We start from the raw sequence: 24,625 nt of genomic DNA, 5'->3' as shown, positions 1-24,625 counted from the left end.
AGGAGAATTGTTTTTTTTCCCGCGCGAAACGATAGATTTTATACACTGAAAAAAATATTTGTGTATGATTATGCTAGGTTTTTTCCGATCCAACATAATCATGCGATATTGCTACTTATGGAAGATTATAGATGCAATTTTACATGAAATATATTCTTATACATTTTTAAAATTAAAAATATTCCACTGAACATGGAATTACATATAGGAAATGCTAGTAATGTATAAATGCTATAAAAAATAGTGTTAGATTTTATACACTGAAAAAAATATTTGTGCATGATTATGCTGGGTTTTTTCCGATCCAACATAATCATGCGATATTGCTACTTATGGAAGATTACAGATGCAATTTTACATGAAATATATTCTTATACATTTTTAAAATTAAAAATATTCCACTGAACATGGAATTACACATAGGAAATGCTAGTAATGTATAAATGCTATAAAAAATAGTGCTATAAATCAAATTGATAAATGCTTGTAAAATAAATTTCTAATAAAATAAAAGTACTAAATTTAAAATTACTTATGATTTTTGCATAAAAATAGTAATTTTACCTATATTTTATATATATTTTTATATTAACATGTATTTTCAATTTAAAAAATATGGAAAAAATTGCAGTGATAATTAAGTACATGGTTATTTTTTTCAGTGTATAAAGGCGGATATTTCTTTTATAATTACAGGCAAGGTTTTGAAATTTGGTTCAATTATTCCTTAACTTATCGTTAGATTATAGACGTTTCAAATTTTTCTGTCAATTGTGCGCCGTTTATTTTAATATTTGAGTAAACTGAGAGACACTGGTCCTCCATGTAAGAACGACAATAAATATGAAAACAGATAGACAATCTCGATTCTTCCTTCTAGATGAGTCTATCGACCCCTCTTCCTCCGATTCGCTATTCGTATTGCGAGCTATCGCTATGGTATAGAAAACTTTTCCCATTGTCCCCCCGAGAAATTTTATCTCCCACCGAGTAGATTGCTGTCTCTTCTTGAGAAATTATTTCCATTTCGCGGGGATGAGTTATCGCGAGTTTGTTATTACTTATAATAGAGATCAAATAGATTCAACTTCTAGTTTTATTGCACAAACGTAACATACAGGATAATTCGCGAAGATAATTTTAGGAGCTAATCTCGTAAACAATTTTAAATTGAAGAGTTACACATGAGGCAAGATATCAAAAGCAATTGATTATTTAGATATGTATTCTCTCTAAAAGGAAAATAAATTACAAGTAAATAATATAACAGGGTAATTAAGAAGAGTCTAGCGTGGTAAGTAAGTAGTGTACAAATTATTTTTCTTGTTGAAAAATTGTTTTATTCGTTTCAATTTTAATTTCAGTTCACCTTCATGCACGCACAATTAATTCAAATATAATTTATTAAAGATATGGTTCGAAATTAGGACTGAAACATATACGAAATAAATAATATTTTAAGAAGAAAAAATAATTTTCGCACTGCTTACTGAGCTAGGCTTTTAATTTAGCTCATTATTCTTTATTTGTGATATTCCATTTCCAAAGTCTTTTACTTCAATATAGGAAAATAATCACTACGTTAATTATAACAAAAATAATTAATATGATGCACTACCACAGAAGATTGATCTCTATTTTAAATATAATTTAAACAAATTTGAATAATGTAGGAAAATAATAGCGATTAATTATAACAAAAAATAATTAACACACTACTGCCGCAGAAGCTTTCGATTTTAACTATAAAAAAACTTGAATAAAAGTAAAAAAAATTATAACAGTTCACATTTTTATTAAGCTTCTGCACACATTTTTTCCATTTAGAAAATCTTTAGTTTATTTCGTTTTACAAAAAAAAATATTTGAATATGAATAGAATTTCCGGTCACACATCAGTTCTATTTCCTGCATCATCATGTAGGTAGCACCACGTGGAACCATCGTTAAAAGTTGGTCGGTAAAGTAGTAGAACGTGATTACGCGGCGCGGCGTCAGAAATCTTCACATCGTACGATAAAATCCCCGTAAACGGATAGAAAATTGGATTACAAAATGTGATTCTGGCAGTCGTCCAGCTTCATCTATATCGCCGCACTCTCCTGGCACCGAGAACTACCAAGACACGATGAAAGAAATTTATCGCGCATCCCGTATACGGAGTATGTATGTCAAGCATTGTTTTACGTGGGTGTTCCCTTGTCCTATTTTAGTAAAGGAGCTCTTCTATTCGGTGCTGATTTCAAAAAAATTTCTCTGTAATATTTTTTGTTTCTTCGGACAATTTCATTTTTTCAAATAATACCACAGAGAATTTTCTTTTAGAATTTACCCTGAAAATCGTGGTAATCGTGGAACAATTTGATATTGGAAGAGTTTCTCTAATTAAATATGCATCACAATAAAAAATATTAACATATACATAAGAAATTTTGCTATGTACATAGTAAAATTAATCGAAAATATTTTATATTTCATAGTAGATTATTATGGATGCATATTGCGACAAAATTAAACAAAGATTTAATCAAAGAAATCTTAAGGCTTAGAAAAAGGTATTTAAAAAATTAGGCAAAAATAATTCATAATCATATATAATTAGAAACGATTTGGGGGGGAACTTTTTCTATCTTTATCTTATCATATGCGCGTGATTTTATATAATAATCGAAGGATTAATTTAATATGTATAACTTTTACTCCGATGTGTCCGAGAATGTAACGCGCGAATTATTCTTCCTGAATATATATATATATATATATATACATCTAGCGAAACGTGAACGCGAATTTATAATGCTGCTTATTGTGCACCGTCAGTCAGGTGCATATAAGAGTGCATTAGAAGTCGAACAGCCCGCCTACACGCGAGAGGGAAACGACATCTGGAGGGCCAGGCCTTGTCTTTACGCCGACGCGACAGGCACGCGTGGAATGCGCGAGCGAGCGAATTACGTTAATGTGGGCGGCCGAGTAGTAACGAGTTGCCGTTGCATTCTTTTCTCCTTTTTTAGCCGCTTACTCCTTCCGACGACACATGTGACGTATCGTTGCCGCATCACTGTACTGATTCGAGACACTCTAGTATAATCTTTACATCGACGCGTCCCACTCGTTCTTTACTCTCTATATTTTCTATTTAAAAATATAGTCCACTCTTTTCAATGAATTACAGTCAAATTAACAAGTCCTCAGTTTTTAAATAAAATTCTTTACGAATGCATACATCCACTGTACTATAAGGATTATAATTAAAAGATTTTTTTTAATGAAAAAGAGCTAAAAATTTTCAGATTTTCTAAAGATTATTTAATTGTATGTTATTATGTTTAGTTCCAAATTTATTCCTTAAATTGTTCTGTTTTAGAGATGCAGTTTTTGATATATTTTATATATAAAAATTAGCAAAATTATTATTATTTTTGATAATAATTGTCTGTATTACACGTGTAAAATTGATAAGACAGTTGTTGAAGGTTTTCTATTCAAGAGGAGGAAATGCACAGCCACTTCCTCGAGATAACTCGCAAATGATAACACGTCAGTTTATTTATCATCTTTTTACGTAATAATGCTTTAATCTAATCGCTCTTAATCATTACTACAGTGTATTTTCAATCTGGAATCCATTTCCAAACTAATAGAAAAACTAATTTAAATTATGTATTTTGATTTAAATCTCTGTGTCTTTAGAGTCTCTTTAAAAACGATGGACGAATTAAAAAAGGATTTCGTAAAAATCTATGCAACATCCTGAGCTTAATATTAGTCAAGCTTCTAACATTTACTAACAATAAGTCGAGTTTTCCGCGGAAAAATTCTTCGCCGAATTTCAGCGCGTTTCAAACTATGCGAAGAATTTATTTTCATCGATCTCGCGATAGAGATACCATAAAGACTGCGCAAATCGTAAAGTCTTTTTTTTTAATTGTTTTGGATGCTCTTCAACAGAAATAAAAGAGAAGACGAAAACGCTATCGCCGCGAAGCTTAATACACGATAAGACGCGAGTCGTTCCACAGCTGTAACATACGTATTATACGATTACGAAAGCGTATACGGGAAGTTCTCTTTCTCTCTCTCTCTCTGGAAGGAGACTGACATGACCAAATTTGGTGCGGTCTCGCTCTCTTGCTCCAGACTCGGAGAGGAAGTTTGGCCTTTTTAACCTTCCGCACGTGCAGCGCGATATTCAGATAGAGTGCAGTTGCATCTACAGGACTGACGTAGATCTAAGATGCACCGCGACGTTTTTATATGCGCGAGAAAAATGTAGGTATTGCTATATTAATAACGTTGAAGAATGTTGCACCTGTATATTATGTTTATCCGGAGAGAAAGTGAGAAACATCGTATATTTTAATTGCGAACGAATGTTTTGGCAGAGATCTTTCGCGAAATTTTTTTATCTCAAGGTAGCGAAATATCTTATAGGCGTAAATATCGTACAAGATTACTGTGCAGTGTGTAATCGTTATTTTTACGGAAGAACGATGGAGTCGATTGTTTTACGCCATACGCAGGCGGATTCTCATTTGTATGTTTTATATTTAGAACGGTCCCGCTTTCCTTGGTTATGGATTTTAGAGATGGTATTTTTAGAAAAACGCGGCGCGTTTGTTTAGATCGGTTATGTGCACCAAAGTAGGGACGTGCATATTGCATGCGCCATTTACGCCCCCGCCAAATATTAAATCTGAAAGAAAATTTAGAGTAAATTATTTTCTATTATCCAAACTAAAATAAAATGTTCGAATAATTGATTTTTTTTTAAATAAACAATCTTGAAGTAAAAAAGAAGTTTATTCATCGGCATAACGAAGTAACAATAATTTTTTATAGGTTTTTTTATTCTCTATTCTATTATTTTTCAGTGTTTACTTGGAGCTATTAATTTAAACTTTTCTCATAATATAGCTTTTTTATTGTAATTGCTTTATATTATCTAAAGCCTATTTAATAGCATAATGTTTGGTTCAGTGTTTGGATATTAGAGACTGTACACTGTAATATAATTTTTAAATATTGTTGCACAAATATAGTATGTATATCATATAAACTTTGCGTTCAAACATATAATTATTTAAAAGAAAATAAAAAAAACAGGTACTGCACGATTAATTTCCCTTTTATACAGAACAAAAACGCCGATGGCTTATTGCTTTCAATAAAGCGAATAAAAAACACGTTGAAAAAAATTCAAACCGAATTCAAAATATTATTTCACCAAAATATTCAACAATACGAAAATAAAAATCTAAAATAAAATGTATAGAAGAAGCGCAACACTTTCCACGAAAATATTCAATTCTTCTGAAATATTCGAAATATGCAAAGTCGTGTGAGACAGTAGAACAAGCTATATCCCTTGTATCTCCGAAGATTTCCTCAGAAGTTTCTCAAGTATCTTGATATCTGCGGATTATACATATATTGTATTTTATCTCAAGATAAAAAATAAAATATTTTCTCATTTCGCGTCTTGCACACACACATTATATATATTTCTACCTTCATTTTAACCTATATAAATTATATAAATTAATTAATATTTACGGAGAAAATTTTCTCTTAAAATTTACCCTGAAAATCGTGATCATCATGGGCCAATATGATATTGGAAGAATTTTAAGAGATTCTCTGAAAATATTTACTACAATAAAAAATATATGTACATAGTAAAATTAATCGAACATATTTTATGTTTTATTGTGGAAGACATATTAATATTTTTTATCATGGTATAAATATTAATCAGAGGAATTCTAATAAAATTCTTCCAGTACCATATTGTCCCATATATGATTACCACACTGAAAAAAAAATTAAAAAACATTTACTCAATACTGCCTTATTATTATTAATTAGCAATTATTAGTTTCAAATAAATGATTTATAAGCAGGGTGTCCAAAAAAAGCAGTCAGGGAAATCTGGAAAACCGGGCATTGTCGGAATTTTATAAATCTGGAATTGTCAGGGAAAAGTCAGAAAATTTTACTATTTATCTGGATTTTTTCACATTATTCTACATTTGTCTCTATAATTAAAAATTATTTATTAAATAAATCTAAACTTTTCCTTGACTTCCAGCACGTTAATTTGTGTTGTTAAAAATCGATTCATCTACAGCGTGTTCGTTCATTTATATTTTCATCCTCGTGTTATTTTATTTCCATGTGTTTGATAGAGCCAAAACTAAAAAATTTGATACAATATAAATAAAAAAGGTGATTATTTAAATAAAGTTTATAGTGACATGCTTGTTTCGATTATCGTACATAATGCAGATTGTATATAATTGATTATGTTTGTTTTAACTTCCGAACCTTTTCATTGACAAAAATATCTCAAAGATTTCACGATTTAACATTAAATTGATTTATCATACACGCAAATGATATATTTGGAAAAAAAAATTCTAAAAAAGCGAGGGAATTTTTTTCATTGAATCTGCTGGACACCCTGAATGTCTTCCGCTCTTTCTCCTTCTATCGAATTTTAATACGAAGCGCGGGGCGTCCGCAACGCCACCGCGTTCCGCGTCTCGGTGCGGCCCTGTCGCCTTCGCCGCCGTCGGCGCTCGCCGCGACTGAACGACGAGGAACGGCGGAATCGCGGAACGGCGGAGAGTCGCAAGAGTGTGTCGGACGTGGTGCCTGTGTGCGGCCCCCCGAAGTGTAGATAAATCGCTTGTCGTGAGACGCGTGTCCGGCGCGCATCTAATGGATATTCTTCGTGGTGAGTAGCGCGCGAAGATCTCGTCCCGTTTACTCCGAACCGGCGCCGAATTCGGCGTTGCGATTTTAAGACGCGCGGCCACGCGGCCGTCCGATTATATATTGATTTTTCCGCCGCGATTCCCGACGCGACGGGAATGGGCGTGCTGTGGAATTCTTTCGGACCGCGGTCTCTCCGGATGCGCTCTCTTTCTCTCTCTTTCCTTCTTCCTCTTCTTTCTCGTCCTCCTGTCATCCTGCTGTCATCCCTGGTCCTTTGACGTTTCGCGATCGCGAGCAAAGCTAACCTCAAAATTCTCTTCACTGTATATATATATATTATATTCGATCTGTATATATATATATATACATAGCCGACATACGAACGAGTGGCGTTTCTCCCGAAATAGAGATGATTCAGTACGCACAGACGATTGACAGATCGCCCGCGGTTTCGCGGCTCGCTGACGACGATTTACATACGGTCTACGTGCGTGTACGTGCATGCGTATCATATGCGTGTGTCCGTGAAAATATGTAAGAAAATATGTGTGTGTATGAGTGTGACAGGGGGTTGGAGAGGAAGCTCCTTCTTATTGATACCCCACGCTCCGGCGGTTTTCGTTTGGTTAAACGCGCGACGTGTCCAAAACAATAGGTTCTCGGAAAATCAATAGGTAGGATGTGCGAGAGTTAAATAGAGAAGACGTTGTCGTGTTGCCGAAATGCCTTGGCGTCACCGATATATGTATATCTTTCTCTCTCTCTCTCTCTCTCTTCCGTCGAGAGATTTGTTTTCTTTTTCATTCAACCTACGCGTCGACATTGAAGTCGCGAAGCCTCCGCTTCTCGTATCTCGATTTGTTTGATTTTTTTGATTGACTTTTCTGTTGATCTTAACAGTTATTCTCGATGCTCGCGCCAATCTCTCTTTATCTTTTTTTTCCTCTCGCGACAAATAAAATTCGTCGATATATGTCAAGGATTAATTTTCGGGATTAGAATGATAAATAAATTTATTTTAGTAACACTCGAGAGATCTCTCTTTAAATTGTTCGGCATTTAATTTTTGTACTTTAAATTATTAACTATTTTGAATAATTAATTTTTTGAAGAATCTGCGATTAAGCATATAATTTTTAGTTGACATTTTTATATTTATTTGACGAAAATTTAAAATGTAGTTCAAATCTTTGACTATATTAATTATTATTTAAATTTTAAAATTGTGTGTAATATTTGTAGAATAAAAGCATATGGTTTAAAAAATCATATATAGTGATTTAATTTGGTGGATTGGTGAAGTTAATCGATTTTCAGAAACAAGGAATCACACACACTTGACAATTATTGATGAATCACTTTGTACGTAATGTCTTATACATAGATATACCGTAATAGAATTTTTTTAGAAACTGAATCACACTTTAAATACATGTGGAATTATACATTAGATATTGTACTTACATTGTAATTATGACAAAAATTAGTTTCAGCATTTCAATTCTAACGTGGTTATTTTTGAAAGCAATTATTTTCATCTCGTTGATTGATTAAATTGTTGAAGTATAATAATAATTACAGCTGGCCTTTTAATGATGTGAATTTTTTAATAATAGCCGGTTTAAATGAATCATTATTCGTATTGTACTTTCTGTGCCGCGATGCAATTTAATTGGAAGCGAGACTAATCAGAATGATAGCAGTCACAAATCCCAATTTACGAATTCATCACGCGTGACATCCGAACACCCAATTATCCCAAATATCCAAATACCGGCTTCCATCGATATGGAACACGTTTTCGCGTCTTAATGGCACACTGGGAGTAGGGCTAATCAAAATTATACCTCTCGCAATCAGAGTGCTAATCAATCTATGATTGCAGCGACAGAATTATTCTCGATGAATATGTGAGGATCATCTAGTTACAGATGGGTTACATTTTTGAAATATTAAACACACGAGTAGAGGGCGGTTTTGTTGTCGAAAACTCAAATTGAAGTTAATTTTCTGCAAAATGAGAATATAGAGAAAGGGTTTGACATTTAACGCATATTTCGTAAAATTCTCGATTGATATATATATATATATATATATATATATATATATATATATATATATATGACTGCGTATAGCAAGAAATAAACGTATATATTTATGCTTTTGTTACTTAAGACTAATATGTTCGAGTATTCCAATTATGAGCGATATCTTGCATATATATATAGATCAGGATGCACAGTTATTAAATGCGAGTATGTGTATATGTTAGATTCATCGTTTATTAGATACGTACGTATATGCATGTGTCGTCTAGTAGCCTAGAAATGTAGTGGATATATGTACGAAACTGCATGATCCATCGAAATATGCTAATAACGGCAAGTTTTCTCATCAACTCATGCAAAACTATATTGAACTTTACGTTGCATAAATTGCGAGCAAAGTATTATCCTTTATAAATCGTCGCCGCGCTTTTTTTCTCAAGTACGTAGTTGAAGTTGTATCGGCAATATATTATATGAATCGAAATTAACTTTCTTCTCGACGATGTGCGCTCGATTATTTGCGAATAGTTACTAAAAAATACGATTGAAAGATCTTTTAAATTTTTTTTCTATGAACGAACAATGGAAAAAAAATATTTTGTTTCAATTTATTCGATCATATTCTGAAAGCTTGGTTTACACAAAATTCTTTTTTTCGAGTGATTTACAATTCGAAAACATATTAAAAATTCGTGATATTTTAATTGAGGAAAATTCTCGAGTCGAGATTGTTCAAAGAACTTGTATCAATGCGTAGAATTAATCGAAGCAAAGTAATTTGATCAATTTTTGAAAATAGTATATCCGACGAGTGAATACATTGTAATGTCATCGTATCATTTGATTCTCTTTATTACAGAAGTTTCTGTAATATCACATTACAATGTATTCACTCGTCAGAAATGCTATTTTCAAAAATCCATTAAATTATTTCGATTATACTTTACTTTGATTAATTCTACATTGACGACTAATATCAATAATCTATTAAATTAATTCCGATTACACACACGATGAATGATTGATTTCAATTATTGATTAATCACACAGAGAGAGTTTTTTCTTAGAATTTACCCTGAAAATCATGGCAATCGAGAGACAATATGGTATTGGGAGAATTTTATGAGTTTTTCTGATTAAATATTTATCACAATAAAAATATTAATAACTACACAACAAGATATAAAATAGGTTTAATTAATTTTACATACTATGTAAATACATATTACCTTGATTTTCAGAATAAATTCTCTCCGAGTAATACAAAATTATAATTAAATTAATATTATAACTAATATATAATTATAATTATAATATTATATAATTATAAATTATAATATGGGCAATTCTAAATTATTTAATATATAATATATAATTTTACATATATAATTGAATAAAAATTATAATAAAAAATTGAGATTTGGGAAATTTTAGCGGATCCATGTAATGTCATCTGCGCCAAGCGATCTTTTATCTCACGTTGGAATAATTCTCCCTTATTTTAATAGCGACTACGCGATTTTCCATTTACCTTAAAGATGTCAAAGTTAAAAAAAAAGCGTGATATATCCGGGGGGGATCCGTCGTCCGTGAAATCCCGGCGATACTCGGATTACGTGTTACCATTTACGACAAAGCCCGGTAAAAACGGAAAGTATAGTTCCGGTATACGAGCCGTATATAAATAGCCGAAGAGCGCGTACGTCCGGTGCGTGTGTATGGTGTTACTAGTCGTGTGCTGGATGATTCAAAATTAGTAACACAGCCGCCACACGTATTTGTATACACACACGTGCGCCTAGAGCATAGTGCACGCGTGTATTAGTCGAGACCGTCGTGCGTGTGTTTCCTTGAAGATCGTAATGGAGCGCGAAGGAGACGACCGACTTATGCACGCCCGCGACGATGACGCATAATCGCGCGCGAATCCGTGGCGTCATAGCCGCCCCGGAGATTATGCATGTGCATGTCCCGTGGATGCTGCGCTTCCAAGCGTACACACGTGAGAACGCAATGACACAAAACACTTTTTTTCCGAACAGAAGAAAGGGAGCATTTTTATCGAATTTTTTTGGCGTTAAATATATGTATATAATTTTAACTCGAACTGCTTTATAGTAGCCAGGGTGTCTAGCGGTCAGGGAAATCTGGAAAACCGGGCATTGTCAGAGAATTTTATAAATCTGGAATTGTCAGTGAAAAAGGCAGGAAATTTTATATTTATCTGGATTTTTTCACATTATTCTACATTTGTCTCAATAATTTGACATTTTTTTATTAAATATAAACTTTTCCTTCACTCTCAGCGTGTTTGTTAATTTATATTTTCATCGTTGTCATTTTATTTCAATGTGTTTGATAGACAGAACTAAGAAAATTGATATAATATAAATAAAAAAGGTGGTTAGTTAAATAGTTGCTAGTGACATGTTTGTTTAGATTATCGTACATAATGCAGATTGTATAATTGATTTAAATTTTTGTTTTAAGTTCCGAAGTTCAACCTTTTCATTGTTGACAAAAATATCTCAAGAATCGCATGATTTAACATTTAATTGATTTATCATAGATATATGGAAATTGTATATTTAGAAAAAATAATACAAAAAAATCAGGGAAAAAATTAATTTCTGGTTTTATAAAATCTGAAAAAGTCAAGGAATTTTTTCATTGAGTCTGCTGGACACTACCCTGTGAATATGTATATGATTTTAACTCGAACTGCTTTACAATAGCAAATTTTCACGTAATTTATTATAATTCATCGTTATAATAAATATCATAATTTTAATTTAATTATATAATTTTTATGAAATTAAAAATTAACAAAAAGAACTGTTATTTTAATGTATCTTATCTCTCGTGTTACTGTGTAGCCGTTAAAGAAATTTTGTTGCAACCAAAGTATGTTAGATTAATTTGTTGTATCGATTATAATCAAGAATAGAGAGAGAAGTGTTGCAAATATAATTGTCGATAATTTACTAAATAGTTTTCAATAGGTATGTATTCAAATTTAAAAATGTGTTAACTCATTGAATACGAATCTGTAAAAATTGATAAATTCAACATATACACAATATTATACAAAATTTGTTTTATTTAAACATTTTGCATTTTAACATTATTTTAAATTTAGTTATAACATGATAAAATACATAAAAATTATTTATATTTGCAACTTTTACAAATTTCTCGGAAATATGACGTGATCTGAAAAACGAAAAATCGTGTATTTACATATCAAAAAATACTACGAGGAATGGTTATTTTCTTTCTTGTGTTTTTTTGTTGAATTGTATAATAGTTAATCTGCAAATCGTATAATATGCACATATATACGTAGATTTTAAATGGATATACATATATAGATATAAGTACATATATATCCATAATATTAAATCGTGTTTTAATAACGGTGCAGATAATTTTCGAAAAATGAGAAAAGCAAGAAAACCATTATACAGAGATCCATATTATTCATAATTTACACGAAAGGATTCTCTTAAATTAGAAATTCTTTCGTAATGAAAAAATGGTGGCACAAAATTTGTATTTAACTTAAAAATACACTTTTACTGTATAGAATAATACAAAGCATTTTTTTTTATTAAGTTAATTCAATAATTGAAAAGGCGACGTCAATAATGCGTTCTTTTTAACTATATAAAATTCCCCGTATAAAATTATCTTAATTATCGTTATCCGTTAAATATCTAGTTCTGCAATTTTTCGCTTATATATTCGCGTTGGATCATCATCGATCCGTCTCTCTCTGTTTGAATCCAGATGTAGCACGAATTGACGGAAGAAAACTGCGAGGGGCATCAATTGCCTAGAGTGGATTCTATAGAAAAGTATCTGCTATTTGTCTCACGTTAGGGTTGCACTCCTTTAGCACGTACGCCGCTCGATAGTGTCATTGAATTTCCTACGCTAGTATATGAAACGCATTTATGCACTTTCAGTCCTCAGAAGATAAAAAACAACATAAATTAATCGATATAATTAAAAAAAAAAAAAAAATATCTCATCAAGTGACGCTGAAATTGAAGAGAAAAGAATACATTCGTAAAACGATTTCAGGACTTTGCTCCGCTTATCACGGCAGATTCGCTGAATCGCCAATTCAGCTCGAATGTTACAATGATCGAATTTCTCGGTGTTTCGCGCCATCGTAAATTCGCCGAGACGTTACATATATATATATATATATATATATATATATATATATATACCTACGCGCGTTTATATAGTATCGTTATTGCGCGAACCTGTTCCTTCGATACGTCTTATTCCCGATGGATCGTTCGGCGAGCTGAGAAAGAAAGAGAGAGAAAGAGAAAACGAGCCGATATCACCCCATGCCCTCGCATTTATCCCGTCACATTTAATCCAAGACCGCCCTTGTTTGCGCGGTTTTGAGTTACAACGCATCTAATGGATTATCCTTACATTCTGCCCTGAGACACCTTCTATCTCGTGTCGTCGGTTCGAATGGTTCGCGCACGCGCGAAACATAAAAATAACAACGATTCCGATATTTACCGAACTTATTAGGAGATTTCACCGCGGACGAAGATCGTCCAAGGGGTGATATTATATAGCCGGTGTATGTCGACAGCACAGAGCCATTTTGCCCTTTTACTCGGCGTGTCAACGCGTTTTCCCAGGATGATATTACGGAGATCGTCCTCGCCGGATTAATTCGATACTTTTTTCTCTCTCGATCCGATAATATATATACGCGACATATAGGTATACTCGCGAGAAATCGAGTGAATCTCTAATTCAATAGCTTAAATTTATCGCTCACACTTAATTCTGTCGAAATGATAAAAACTATAATTACCAATGGGATAAAATTATTTTCGATTAATTGAGATTTTTGTTTAATCACACACAGTAGAAAAATTTGTGTTTTCTTGTTAAAAACGGTTCCTATTAAAATTTGCGTGTTAAATATTTAACACAAAATTCACGTGTCAGTTTAACATATTGTTGTTGTGTTAATTGAACTTAAATGTTAAATTATTAAAATAACTGAAAAAAGATGTAAAAATAATACACAACGTGCATCTATTCTTACTTTTACACAATAAATATGTTTTGTTTTATTAGTGATTTATCTATTAAAATTTACAGAAAAAAATGTTGATTTTTTTATTCTATAACATAAATGAGGATGATAAAATCTAAAATTAATATTTTTAGTTAACTTTACACAAAATTTATTTTAAATTACTTGAAGTTTTGCATTTATTTTATATTAAAATATTAACACTGTATTTGTGTCTCCATTAAACATAACTATATTATGTTAAATTATATAATACAAAAAGTTTTGTGGATCGTTTGGGGACATGTGATAATATCTGATTATGAACACAAGTTTTTCAACTGTGCAAATGTCCAATCGAATTAATTTTGCGAAGGCGAGAGGATTACGATATGTTGTGTATAAATGCTGAAGATGAAAACTGGACGAAAGGGGATATTTAATAAACTCTTTTACGGGATTTTGCATCGTAATTCAGATCGCGTTTTTCGTGATAATCGCTCATTGCGAGCGTGCCGGGTCGTTACAGCAAACGAGGATCTTTCACGAATCGATGCGCGAGGCGAGGGCAGAACAATTCATTGGATTTATGGTCGTTATGATCCTCGCATAACCTACGTGTGCAACAACCCCATTACAGGATTATACGTTATGACTGGTACAATGCGCGCTTTATTAGTTGTCTCTTGTTTTTTACGACGATATTTTATTGCGCATTATTCGCGACATAGGTGTGTACGTATTGCGCAAAGTCATTCGTTAGGTAACGAACGTTAAGATACTTATTTTCTTCTCTTATTTCTGTATTTTTTATTTCTCACGTGTTCTCCATATTATACAGATTTTTTGGCATGTTTACGAAAAAATCATTTATTTTTTATAACTTGCATTTTTACGCTACAATTTTCGAATACTTTATATAAAAATATACGTATATATATAAAATATTCATATATATATATATATATATATATATATATATATATATATATATATAAATGTGTATTGATGCAGTTATTTATTTCGTTTTTTACAATGACGTTTTGATAAAAGTATTATCAAAAAATTACGCGTGTGTAAATGAATATTTATTTCAATTGAAACATACAACTGCATTTAATTCGGATACAACACGATGAAAAATATTATATGTTGTATATAACGATGGTTTAATACATATTTTCATATATAATTTATTCACCTTCATATATCTTGAAAACATTTATATTACATGCACTTTATAAATTGACAATTTTATATTCCGTCGATTTCCGCCTGGAAATTCGAAATAATTCGCGTTAATGGATTAACAGCGAAGTATACGTAACTAACAAAGAAAGTACAGTTCATCCCGAAGCAAGTTTCTCCCCGAGGAGCGATACAATAAATTCATAACAAGCCGCAACTCAATTTCGCGTTCGCCACTCTTCTTATTATATCTCGTTCTCGTTGTCGTAATGCGATACTTATTCTGTCGTCGTTCGCTCGTCGTGTGTTCGTAACGCGTATCATAATTTAAGACAGCGACTGCATACACAGGCGCCCACTTGTTTGCATATCGTTCTCCGTGTGTAAGATAATTGATGCAATAGTTAATTTCGAGCGCACAATTTCCTCCGGATTACGCGTGACGTTGCAAAAATTTCGGAGGAAAAAAATCTTTATATACGAGTTCATTCGGCCTTGTTAATTAACAGTCGTCGTCATATATTCGCAGATACAATCGAGGTCGTTTAATTCCGCCGTTCCGAAAAATCGTATAGAATCGGTTTTTGTTGTTGCGTTACGGTTAGCGACAGTCATTCGCTACTTTGTAATTTTATACGTCATAAATGCACGTATTAGAGAGACGTGTCATTAAATAGAACTTGTCTTTAGATCTTTTATACCGGAATTGCACTTGGAGAGAGATTGAAATTTATATCATGTCGTGCTTCAAAATTAATTATACGATAAATAAAGTTCGGTTGAGTAGAAATATATATCTATTTAAATTTATTCACGGTGTTTAGCGGTCAGGGAAATCTGGAAAACCGGGCATTGTCAGGGAATTTTATAAATCTGAAATTGTCAGGGAAAAATCAGGAAATTTTACTGTATTTTTATCTGGATTTTTTCACACTATTCTACATTTGTCTCAATAATTTGAAATTTTTTACTAAATAAATATAAACTTTTCCTTGACTCCCAGCACGCTAATTTTCTGTATTGCTCAAAATCGATTCATCTACAGCGTGTTTGTTAATTTATATTTTCATCGTCGTGTTATTTTATTTCAATGTATTTGATAGAGACAAAATTAAAAACTTTGATAACGTTGTTTTATTGTTCACAAAAATATCTCAAGGATTTTATATATTAACATTTAATTGATTTATCATATAGATTGCAAATTATATATTTGGAAAAAATAATAGGGAAAAAATTAATTTCTGGTCTTGTAAAATCTGAAAAAGTCAGAGTAATTTTTTTCATTGAGTCTGCTGCATTTATTTATTATTATTATTGAGACAAAAAATATATTTTGTACATCTTTCTAATTTAATTTATCCACACCCACGCGATCTCTTTATTTTTTTGATCGGCGCGTCATTAGCGAAATTAATTCCGACAGGAGCAAACGTAGAGCTGGCGCTTCGATTTATCTTTCATATGAGACTTTTTAATTAAAGAAGCAACACGAGAGCGAGAGAGCACGTTGGCCGAGACGTTGGCTCTTAAGATGTCAACAACGATCCATCTTGCCCTTCTATGCGGGACGTGATAAATTCCATCTAGCGAATATATATATACGGCCCACAGATAGCCGGATTTCGGACCCACTTGATGCACGCCACACCCTCATCTTCGACAACGACGACGAGAGAGTGACCTCGCCCTTCCGCAGCCCGAATTCGAGAATGAATTCCAGTTCCGCTTCTGGTTGCGCACCTAACAACTCTCCTTCCTCCCTCCACGAGGAGCTCATCTACCTATATCCAACACCATCCCCTTCCGCATATAGCGCTTCGCGTATGCGAACGAACGTGGATATAAGCGAGAGGGAGAGGAGTAGAATCTCTCTCGAACTCTCATTGTGCCGCGTATATACAGGGTGTCCGGTAACTAACGGACCAATGATTAAGGGCGGATTCTCTGGCCAATTTGGAGACGATTTTTCCTCAGCGAAAATGTCGAAAAAGGTCATCATTTTTAAATCGTAGTAAGTCAAGGCTCTTATTAAATTATAATAAATTTGATAAAAGGTTGTTAAGAGCAGTAAATATAAAAAATTCAAATTATGTTAGAAAGTGAAGTCATATATAAAAATAATATTTTTTAATCTAATGTCTAATAATGAATTACAATAAAATCATTTTTCACAACTTTCCAATATTTCTCATTATGTATCTTTATAACTAAGCCTCAAATTAAAATTTTATTACAGTAAACTCTACCTGAAATTAACCGAAGAATGTAATTATGTTCAAAGAATCCATTTGTAATCGTTGGTCCGTTAGTTACCGGACACCCTGTATATATATATATATATGTGTGTGTATTACGGACCGACCTAGAGTAACGCCGGGGGAGGATACGAGGGAGGTCGAAGTCGGAACGAGAGGGTGCACGCGCGGATGTGTGCGTGGTACATGCAGTCAGCATCAGTGGAGCGTCTCGGCGTCGGAGGCGCCAAAGCGTCGCGGCGCCACCCTCGGCGCCCGCCATAACGCCGCCAGCTCTCATCCCCTTTTGGCTCTCTCCCTCTTTCCGCGTCTCTTTCTCTCTGTTTCTGCTTTTCGGTTCGCTCCTTCCCCGTCTTGCTCGCTACCGAAGTTCCTTCTCCGAAATTTGCGAAAATCTTCGAGGCGCCAATCCCCACCCTCTTTTTTCCCGTCCGGGCTTTCGAAGAGGAAGAATCGCCGAGAATTTTTCTGCCAACATGCATGCACACGCGACACCGTTCTTCTCGGAACTTTTATTTCTCTCATCCCGCCTCTTCGCGACGACACGTGCCGGGCACGTTCCATATTGTTGGTGTCGCGTGGTTTCGCGACGGATAGGGTTATATCTCGGGATTGTTTCGCGTCAACTTTCGTCTGACTTTTCAGGAAATTCGAAAGCAAAAAGAAGTTGAGTTAGGATCATTTGCCCCCTTTCTTTCGGAGCAAAAAAAATTTGTCATCTGTTCTTCTTTTGAAGAAATATTGAAATTTATTGGCATAGTATAAAAAATGAAAATTAAATTAAATTTAAAAGAATTAAAAATGAACAGAAAAGGAAAAACAAAATTAAATTATGCCGCTCCATGGTTGGAATAATAATATAATAAATTAATCGATTAAAATAGGTAATTGCATTGTATAAATTCCAAGAATTAGCTATAGATTTTTACGTTAAATTAAATTAGAAATAGAATTTTATCAAATAATATATTTTTTAAAATATAAAGAAACAGTTTTTATCATTATAATATATTCTTTTGAAAATAAATTATAACAATTTTCGTCATCCTACGTCTTATTTTCTCAATTATTCTGAGCTGTTAGCATATAATTTTCTTGTATATAGCTATTTCAGTGTTTCCTTAATTCTTACGCTTTATATCATCCAGCAATAAGACTTATTCAGTGATAAATTAAATGAGATGTAACGGCTAAATTAATTTGTAACTATTGATATGAATTGATATTCCTGTGAAATTTATTTTCATTTCTTGATATTGTTCGGATAATTGATTTGCACTAATGTGCATTATTATTTCCTAATTTCAACTTTATTAAATCCCTCATAATTATGGAATATAAATACCGTATGATTCAACCTTTTAATTCATACACATACACTGAATCAAAAATTACTTTACAAATTCACAAGTTACACTCGACCTCTTTTATATAATACGACTACTGTAATATGTGCGAGAATTGATATTTCCGCTTTGAAAGACTCCGTTTGTGTTGATACATAATTTCGTTATCTTCGTTAATTTCCAGATACGCGTGACTGACGAGAAACGAGAAGCGAACAAACACGGATTTTCGGATTACACGGACACAAGGGAAGATAAACGGAAATAAGGAAAACCAGCAACGGTAAGTAACGAAGCGGCCGCTTCCGGTTCGCGCAATTCACGCATTTTCTCGTTTGGAGAAGCTCATAAAAGAGAGATTCCTTCTTTCGTCGCATGCTTCTTCGGCGTGAGTCAGACGTGATCGTGAAAGTGCCATAAACTCGCTTCTTCCTCCCTTCGCAGGTCCCCGAATTTATCTTTATTCCGCGTTATAGCGAGAGTGCGAGGAGGCTCGTCCCTCGCTTTAATATGGAATATTTCTGGGCCATAAGCCCGAAAACATAATACTTAATTGCGACAAATATGGCCCGTAAAATTTGAATAGGCATTTCGGGATCGAAAGGATAAAAGGGCGAGGATGCACTTCTCCTCTCTATGAATATATAACGTCACGTTTTGGATTTGAATCGAAATACTAGACAGAGACATTTCGATAAGCGTCTTATCTTGGAAATAAAATTTTTCACTTATAACTATTCATTTTAATTTGATTTCATTTAACTGATAATATTGCGTGAGAGAGAGAGAGCACTCTCTCCTACAATTTTGCGTCCCCTTTTGTAGCCTATAGCAAAGTTTCATGCACTTTCGGGGGCGCACAGATAAGGAGAAACTTTTTCCCAACATCGCGCCGGACGTTTATTCTACGTGTCACACATTCGTAGATAAAAGCTATACCTTCTAATAAGAATATGGGCAAATGGTCTGTCGCAAATGGCGTTAAACGTCGATGGTCTCCGTTGACCAATTCCCCGTTTGTATCTCCCTGTATTATCTTTAATCTCCATCCTGCGGTTCATGCGATCTGCACATCTGTCCACGGATTTCAACGGTTACAGTTGTCGTGTTTGTAACTATGCTCGAAGGGATCAGAAGCGTCGCTTATTGCTGTAATCCATCGTCTTCGATAATGCCGGAACGTAACAAGACTTTAGCATAAGGAGAAGCAAAGGCCCGAAAGCGAAATACGTGTTCTTCCCATCTTAAGAAATTCTTTTTATAATTTCTGTGATTTTTGATTTTTTTCTTTTTCGTATTAGAAAATTCTGATAATCCCATTTTTGTTAAATTTAATAGATATGTCTACATAAATTTTTGTGTTAATTTAACATAATATGGATCTGTTTAAATGGAGGCACAATTATTGTGTTAATATTAAAACACAAAATAAATGTAAAACGTTGAGTAATTTTAAAATAAATTTTGTATAAAATTAACATTTATTATCTCCACTTATATTAATAAAAAATCAACGTTTTTTTTTCTGTAAAATTTAGCAGCTAAACTTTGTCAGTAATAAAACAGAACATATTTAACGTGTAAAATTAAAAATAGATGCACATTGTGTTATTTGTATACATCGTTTTCAGTTGTTTTAATAAACCAGTTTAAGTTCAATTAACATAACAGTAATATGTTAAATTAACACATGAATGTGTTAAATACAAAAATTTTAACGGGGGCAAGGAAACAAAAATTTCTATTCCGCGTGTAAAATTCGAAGAAATTACGTTCCTTTTAAAATTTCGAAGTGATGCATGACATAATCCGTTCGGATGCAAATTCCGTTACATGATTAAGTGTAAAATTATGCGACGCGAGAATATTCTTTATCCAGGACGTTTCGGAATATATATTCGAATATATATATTCCTACATATCTATACATATTCGGAGTAATACGAGCATCGATGGCTCGTGCGATGGACAGCGAAATGTTATGGTCCAGACATTTTGGCGCCGAACTTACAGCTGTCTACACATTGAAACTCGCACTGCGAGCTGCAAACAAGCACCGAGTCCGACAACACTTGTTCTACTTGCGCGGTAGATTTATATGACAAGTTGAACGAATGACATTCGTTGCCACTTTTGATCATAACTTTTGCAGCCATTTTATACCTTTCTCTACATATGTATACAGCAAATGTAGCGTAATCTTTTCGTACATATATTTTCAAATAGCACATTTTGTCTCTATTTTATTATACTCTGCACATATACTATCAAAAGTTAGATAAATCCCAACTTTTTGGGGGATACATCGATTTTTGCAAATTACAATATTTCAACGCGATATTAAATTGCGAATATTATTTATTTATATAAATATTTTTCGCATTGTTGAATCGTGCATCTTGACTCTTTTTTTTTTTATTTGACACTGTACTTTAATTCTATTAAGGTATTTATAGCAACTCTCTAAACAGTTTACGTTTTCACTCGCTATATAATTTTCACGAGAGAGAATTCTCCACTGTATAATTGGCAGCCATAAAACTTTTCCGGCCGTAAATCGTTGTCAGACGAGTGCTGCATTTTCGGGGACTGACCACACGCTCGCGAATTCGTGGGGCAGAAGAGAACGAGAGGGAAACTCGAATCGACAGGCGCATTGTCAGGCCGATTAATCGAACGATAAGTTTCATCGTGTATGGAGGAGAGTGATTGACGCTACCACGATAAGGGTTGATGGCCGGAGAGAGAGAGAAAAAGGGGCACGAGATGACGAACAAAAAGAAAAGCAGAAGCATACTTTGGGGATCCTTAATTCATTCCGAACGAAAGCCATCTTCTGTTTTCCATCCCCCGTTGATGCTCGCTTTTCGTCATTTCCTCCGTCGTAATTGCTGAAACAAGAAAACACGCGTCGATACTCTTTTAGAGACTTCCCGTAAATGTCAATTTTTAAAGCAAATAAATTTTAATTAATACACTAATGCGAATTTATTCTCGCGTCTCAGAAATATCGGACGCGAAAAAATTGAAAAGTAAGTACCTTGCTTTCCATTCTTTTTTTTAAATCCTTTACGGTGTGAATTATTTTGACTGTTATATTACATTTTTCCCCAATTTTCTTTCGGTATTGTATATAATTTTATTCTAATAACCCGACACACGTTTTTATAAAGTAATATTTATACCTCTATATATTTGTTTGCACAAAAACAATAGCTTGCTATGTTATATTTTAAAGAACTCTGTAAAAGTCGCCCTGTAACGAAATCATGTATTGTAAAATTTTATTGACTTCAATTCACTGAATTGCAAAATCATACCTGTCATTTGCATTTTTCGTACAATATTAACATGTCCTGATCGAGAACAACAGAGAATGAGCACTTTTCGGGATCATCAAATTGTAAATTGACGATACGGAATCGCCGCGACGGAGATATATAGTATCCCATCAGCTGGAAAAAGGCGCGCAAAATTCGGCTGTTGGATTTTTTTGTTCCCCAGGAGGAAAAAAGCACAGCGATGTTTTGCAGGCGGTTTATGATCAGCAGCGCTGACTTCCGGACGAAAGTGGGCTCTCTCTCTCTCTCTCTCTCATCTCCTCTTTCGCTGCATAAATTGCCTGTACATCTCAATTCACCCCCCGGGACGGTGACCATTCTCTTACACGTCGTGCTCCTGAGTGACACTCCCCATCCCCGTAGGAGACCTCCTGCCTGCAGACTCGCATTATCATCCCTTCGCGTCTCCGTTCCCGCCGCAGGGGTGGGTTTGCTTCGAATCTTTTGTATAGTTCGTAATCCGCGTCTAAGAAAATTATCGGACCCGATCTTACACCGCGTTTTTTTCACGCTGCGATCACATTTTTTTTTTTTTAATTATTGTATGTTTTGTTGTTAAAGACGGTCTCCGTTAAAATGTTTGTGGTAAATATTTAACACACACACATATACATGTGTTTAACATTTTGCTGTTGTGTTAATCAAGCTTAAATATTAAATTATTAAAACAACTGAAAGAAGACTGCAAAAATAACACAATGTGTATAAATTTTTTAATTTTACACAATGAATATGGTCTGTTTTATTAGTGACTTATCTGTTAAAAACGGGAAAAAAATGTTGATTTTTTATTTTATAATATAAGTGGGGGTGATAAAATCTAAAATTAATTTTTAAAATTATGTTAATACACAAAATTTATTTTAAATTACTCAAAGTTTTGCATTTATTTTGTAATAAAATATTAACACAGTATTCTCCGGGATTCTATTTAACATATTATGTTAAATTAACACAAACATTTCTGTGGACCGTTTGAGACATGTCATATCTGTTAAACTTAACAGAAATTTTTCAACTGTGAAGAGATATTTGAATGAATGCTCTTACAATTTTGATTCGCTAATGAGACTTTATGGAACGATCAATTGTACAACATGTAGGTGTATAATTCTCTAGATTGTTCTATTTGATTCTGAAATATTTTTTTCTCAATTATTTTAATTCAGACAGATTGACCTGAGATTTTTCGAAAGTTTATATATATATATATATATATTTACGATGAAAATTTATACTTGGAAGATTTATATAGATTTACTTAGAAAATCTCGAGAATTAAAAGCACATATAATTTTTGGGAATTTAAACTGACATAATAGCAATTATAATGTCGATTACATACATTTTTTCGTGATTATCTTGTATTTTTCTGTTCAGACTCGCATTATCATTTCTTTTCATTCCTCATTGTACTTGTTATCAAAGATAATATTGCTATATTTAACATGAAGATAAACATAACAATATTATCCTAGATAACGTGTACAATGAAGAATGACAAGAAATGATAATGAGATCTAAAAAAGAAAATTTCTTGTACCGCATCCGCCTCTTTTTGAATAATTCATTTTAATAATTTAAATGATAGATATACATATGTCAGTCAGAATGACGTAAATAAATCTTTGCATATGGAAAACTTAATTTTTGTAATGTGTTATGTGAAAGAAAACAAAAAGGTTACATATCGTGGAAAATAGCTAGTATCATTTTTATTTTATTCCATTTTTTAAAGATAGAAACTGAAAAAAATAGAAAATATAAAATCTATAAAAATGTGTATCTATTTTGAAAAAAAAAAAAGATATAAAAATCTTTATTTTTATTTTCAAGAATGACAACTATGCGGTAAAATGAATTCTCTCTTAAACTCTTAATTTCTTTGCGGAGAATTAAATTTTTATCTTATCTCCATCTCAAGCTTCTGCTTGACATGCATTATAAATACTTCAATAATCAGCCGTCTTATTAAATTGACAATCCACTCGTCACAATTAGTCAATAAATATTTTTTATTTAATAACATCTTCATATATTTCATAAATATTTTTATTAGTTAATAAATAACGCTATATAGACACACCCCCAAGCGCAGAGTCCTTCGGCGCGTCATCGTTAGACTAATTACAATCTCGTCCGCGCGCAGGAATCGTCCAATAAATTCGGTGTCACCCTCTCGATTGCTGCAATTTACTCCGCCGAAATTCGCCCCGTTGTGTACCCCGGCTGGATCTTGGCGTAAAGTCGCGGCGCAAACACACATCGCGCGCGCGAAAGGGCCAGCGAGTTTCGAACATAGCGCAATACGACACTCGAATTTCGGAGGGGGTCGCGCGCAATCTTATCCCGTATATGGGGGTAGGGGCGACTCTCACCCCCTGGCGGAACGCGAGGGAGAGGGCTAACGGCGAACAATCGCCGCCAATCGTCGACGTTCTCGCTCGCGGGTGAACCCTCGCGTCTGCGCACTCGGCGCCGACGCTGGTTCCCTTTTCGTCACCCTCGGTCCTCGGGTACCGCGCTTGCAAGGCCGCAGACCTATCACTTCTTTGGCGACAGCCGTCGGGGTAACATCCTCGCCCTCGCACTCTCTCTCTTCTCCCATCCCTTTTCGCCGTTCGGAAACCCGACGACTTCCATTTCCAAATTCCGCTTCGCGCGT

The 24,625-nt window shown here is 33.6% G+C and overlaps 1 protein-coding gene across 4 annotated transcripts in view; it reads left to right on the top strand.

Moving 5' to 3' along the window:
- Nucleotides 1-24,625, top strand: part of rhea (Talin_middle and talin-RS domain-containing protein rhea) — a 69,946-nt gene that overhangs the window by 10,976 nt on the left and 34,345 nt on the right. The window contains exons 1-2 of one of the 4 annotated variants that reach the window (XM_029318653.2): nucleotides 6,621-6,739; nucleotides 18,804-18,902. The gene's annotated coding sequence lies outside the window, so the exon portion shown is untranslated. The other 3 variants (XM_029318656.2, XM_085486287.1, XM_029318655.2) reach the window with 3 other exon arrangements.

The sequence above is a fragment of the Nylanderia fulva genome, unplaced genomic scaffold (assembly GCF_048542155.1).
Source record: "Nylanderia fulva isolate GAGA-0341 unplaced genomic scaffold, ASM4854215v1 Scaffold11, whole genome shotgun sequence".
NCBI lineage: Eukaryota > Metazoa > Arthropoda > Insecta > Hymenoptera > Formicidae > Nylanderia > Nylanderia fulva.
This window is presented reverse-complemented; position numbering and strand designations above follow the sequence as displayed.